Below are 4598 nucleotides of genomic sequence, written 5' to 3' on the forward strand. Positions count from 1 at the left end.
ACAACAACTAAAACCAAAAGCACAAAACCCCGGGGCTATAACATAAATTCCTAGCCAACCTGGCTTGCTTCCATGTATCTCCCCATCAGGGTTTTCTCAAGCTCCATCTTCCTTGGTGGCCAGAGGGGGACTGAGCTCTGGCCTTGGCCTATGTTGTTTATAAAGGCCAGGCCCTACCCCCTTCTGGTCAGCTGACCAGACCAGTTGTCATGGCAACCCCGCACCTGTGCTGCCCTGGTGATTGGCAGCTGAGCTCGTAACACTGCCTCCAGTAGCAGGCACCTTAGTGCCCTGCTACAGGGGGACACTTGGCTGGATGGCAGCATTATGGAAAAGGACTTGGAAGTCTTGGTAGACCACAGCCTCATTATAGGTCTACAGTATGATGCAGCCATACAAAAAGTATGGGCTGCATCAATAGAAGCAATTAGGTGCAAGGCATGGGAGGCACAGGTTAGGCCTCTCTACTCAGCACTGACTAGGCTTCATCTAGAGTACTATGTGCAGTTCTGGGCTCCACATTTGAAAAAGAACATGGAGAAGTTAGAGAGGGTCCACAGATGGGCAACAAAATGATCAAGGGCTTGGAAGACAAGCCATACAAGGATAGGCATATTCAGCTTCCAGAAAAGTCACTTAAGAGGGGACATGATAGCAGTCTTCAAATACTTGAAGGGCTGCCATAAAGAAGAAAAGCACCTTTTCTCTCTTGCTGCAAAGAGGAGGACTCAAACCAAAGAGGAGGCTCTTGGCTTGAAGTTAGAGCAAAGTAAATTTAAATTGGATAACTGGAAAAACTTCTTCACTTTTAGACAATGAGGCAGTGGAATAGACTGACTAGGGAAGTTGTGGACTGTCCATCACTGGAGGTGTTCAAGAAGAGGTTGAACAGCCATTTGTCAGGGGTGTTCTAAGCATTGCATTTTTTACCATGGGTTTTTTCCATGCTTTTGGACTTGTCTGGCTGTTCCTGCCTCCCTCCCTTCCTCCCCTCCCTCCCCTGCCTGTTTTTCTGCTATATCTGGGGTCAAAAAGGATTTTTACCCCATGGTGTCAGCCTGTGTTCAAGAAATTAAGACTACATTAGAATCATAGAAATACATAACTGGAAAGGATGTCAAGAAATTACTCAAACATCTGCACTGAAGCAGGATCCAGATCCTTAGATCATCCCTCACAGATGGTCCAAAAGAAGGGGAATCCACAATCTTCCTAGGTAGATTAGAAAAAAAGCTACAGAGACAACTGGGGTCAAGGCAACTAAGTAAGATCTAATGGCGTTCAGTTGTTGAAGTTGGAAAAGGGGTTACATGCAGAGCCAGCCATAGGGAGAATGGCAGTGGATGAACTTGTATTTTGGTGTCCCCCCATGCCTCCCCCCGGCACCTTGGTGGCTCTACCCAAGTCACTGGTGCTGTGTTGGGGGGTGGGGTGCATGCAGGGGCTATGTGGTGGAGGTGGGGGAGTGTGTGTGGGAGTGTGTGAGGGAGGATTGGGGATGTATGTGGAGGGGGTGGGGATGTGTGTGGGAGGGAGGGAGAGAGGGGGTGTGTGTATGTGTGGGGGGGTGTGGGTGAGTGTGTGAGAGGGTGGGGGGGGTTGTGGGAGAATGTTGGGGGATGTATGTGTGAGGAGCTCATGTGCCCCAGCAGCTGCGGGTGGCAGGAGATCCTGTGGGCTGGTGCTAGGAGGCAGGGCTGGGGAGCAGTGGGGACTCAGTGTAGGATGGCAGGAAGGGCAGGTGGGTGGGCAGCAGACAAGACTGCCCACACAGGAAGTGCAGCTCCAGTAGCAGGGTGCAACCACCCAACACCTTCACCCTTGGCAGTGGTGGTGGCTGTGGGGACTGAAGCTCAGCCTCCAGACCCAGCAAATCAATAATGGTAAAGGCCTTGGTGTACAAGCCAGGCCAGCCAGCTGCACTGCCTTTTTACTGGGCATCCACTAGATGTGACCCAGCCCTGGGCTGTCTCCTCCCAGCCCATCATGCAGCCTGGCAGTTCCTGCCACCACCTGGGGCATTTTTATCCTGCTGCCCTGACCAACTGGCTCCAATCAGCTCCAGACACAGCCAGGAGTGGGGTAGGCCCCACTGCCAAGTCCTCAGGATTAGTTGCCACCAAAGTCCCCTCACAGCTCTTGTCCAGCATGAGCAGTGGGGCAGGGCAGAGCAGGTGTGTGTGGTACCCCCCTGACCATTGCACCCTGGGTGGTTGCCCTCGCCTCCCACCCCTAAGGCTACCTCTTACATGATATCAGTTAGTTTAATTCTACTAATTTGTTAGCAAGTTCCGTATAGTCCCCATATAGCTTTGTACTTATATTAAATTGCAAAACTATGAACCATGCACCAAGAATGCCTTGTACTCATGATAAACTTTATATTGGCAATTTAATAGCAATGAAACTGTTGTAATCTGTTTTTTACATGTGCAGAATATGCCAGATACAAGATGCGTGTTCTGCTGAGGCTAGTGAAACATGATGTGCACTAGGGTCAACATCCTAACCTCTCTTGGTTGTCCAAGTGACCTTGACTTGGTCATCTACACAGCATTTTTGGCACTTACATGCAGGTCTGAATTTTATTCCTGGCTGACTAAGCCTGCATACACAGTTATGTTCATATACATACTGGGCATGAACAGGAGAAGATGAGAGATGTACCCAGGCCCCTTATGAACATGTATTGTACTTAGATGCTCTGATATGTAGTCGACGAAAATCCATGGCAACCAGAATTTAGATTCAGGAACGGAGGGAGTTGAGAGCACAAGTGATTGCTGTGAGGATCCAAAGGTTACTCACCTGAAACACGTCCCCAGCCAGGCACATGGACCTCACTGAATTAAGATATCCAGAAGCTGCCAATCTGCCCCTGCTCAGCTTTACCACCTCGGCAGGTGAAGCAGATTGGTGCTAATCTGCAGCCGGGGCAATATCCAGGGTCTGGGAACAGAGCCAAGGAAGGAGAGAGAGAGAGAGAGAGACAGTGCCAGGAGAGAAGGAGGAAGTCCAGGAGCCAGAGACACGGAGAGAATGCTCTGAGAGCCGGGTAAGTGTCTGGTCAGGCTCTGAAGAGGCAGTGACACCCTCACTGCGGGAGTGAAGAGGAGGGTGGAAGGAGGAAAGCGGAAGATAAAGTGGGGAAAGACCCAGGAGAGGGCACAGGAGGTGGATATGCCCGAGCCGTCGGCTCCAGGTTTTTGTCGTTGTTTTTTACAATGCCCTACCATTTGTTTGAAACAGCGGACCAGTCACCATGGGATGCCAGGTAAGGTGCAAGCAGCCGCAGCTGCTGCAAGAAGAATACTCAGAGCAAGATCAGGAGCTTCCTGGACAAAGGGAACAGGATTGTGTTCCCCCGGTGGCTCCACGGCCAGATCAGGAGTGGGGAAGCCGAAGGACGGGGATGACCATCCCTCCTGCAGTTTATTTTAACAAGGGAGTTCCTCTCCTCATTAAGCAGTCTCATGCTGTCAATCAAGCCTGGCATGGCCACAATTAACAAGGGAGCCCAGGGAAAAGCTCAGAGCAGACGGTAAGCCTCCAATGAGCCTTGAAGGGTGACCAGGACCCTAGTTATCCTGGACTGAACTTCAATGGCTTTCAAAAGGAAAAAAAACCCCATAAAAATAAGAGAGGAGAGTAAGGAATTGTTTTGGGCTGGTCCTTTTGTCATCCCTTTCCTGAGGCTTCGGGAACTGGGGCGGAACCTAGTGGTCGATCCAGGTGGAGGTGGGTAGTCACCACCTCCCTTTCGTTAACATCATGTAATCAAAGTCGTGGCAGGAAGGAAGAGGGCATAAGACCTCACCTGGACTAGCCAAAAGGTTGCAGCCACCCTGAGGGGACCAGTGGATGTCAGTGGAACATAGAAGCACATGCTCATACCTGGTGGCTACCTGACAATTGCCTTTTACCTGCAATAGCTGAGTAGCTAGAATACTTGCCAAGGAAGCTGGAGAACCTGGGCTCTAGGGCCTCCAACTCATCCAAAATGAGTTTATATCTGGGTCTCTCTGACTCCCTAGCACAGCACACTAGCTATCACACTACAGGTCAAGCAATATTCAGACCCCTCTCTGCTACTTCTTTTGAAGCAGGCATAAAAAGTGACTTATGTGAGCCATAAGAAAGGAAGCAACCCAAAGAGGGTATGGTTCAGTAAGATAGCTGCTATACTGGATGGGAAGTGGCTGTATGTGGTAGCCTAGACTCTTGCTCCTGAGAAGGCAATGACATTCATTCAGTTTTTTTCTAACAACTACATTAGTGACTCAGCTTCAAAACGAGCTCTGGAAAAGAGCTAAAACAATGCCTGACCCCTGGCCTGATGACTAGAGTGCCATGTTTGGAAATTAGAGATCTTGGACCTCTGGCCTTCCAAGTAAGTGCCTCGGCCACTCAGCTATGGAGAGGAAAAACCAAAGGGTTTGCTGCAATTTTGTTGCCAGTGTGAATGTCCAGGTTCGTTGTACAGGCTTACATCTCCAGGAATAGAATTCCCATCTATGTGTAGGTGTCAAAAATGCCATGTAGATTTCATAGACATTAGGGCTGGAAGGGACCTTGGAAGATCATCGAGTCCAGCCCCC

At 49.9% G+C, this 4598-nt stretch overlaps 1 long non-coding RNA gene across 1 annotated transcript in view; it reads right to left on the minus strand.

Annotated features, from left to right (window-relative positions):
* The window catches only part of LOC109302551, a 19738-nt gene that overhangs the window by 8356 nt on the left and 6784 nt on the right, over positions 1-4598 (minus strand). The window contains exon 2 of the long non-coding RNA XR_002098837.1: positions 3541-3547. This is a non-coding gene — a long non-coding RNA (uncharacterized LOC109302551). The remainder of the gene's footprint in view (positions 1-3540; positions 3548-4598) is intronic.

The sequence above is a fragment of the Gavialis gangeticus genome, unplaced genomic scaffold (genome assembly GCF_001723915.1).
Source record: "Gavialis gangeticus isolate Ggan-Ray unplaced genomic scaffold, GavGan_comp1, whole genome shotgun sequence".
NCBI lineage: Eukaryota > Metazoa > Chordata > Crocodylia > Gavialidae > Gavialis > Gavialis gangeticus.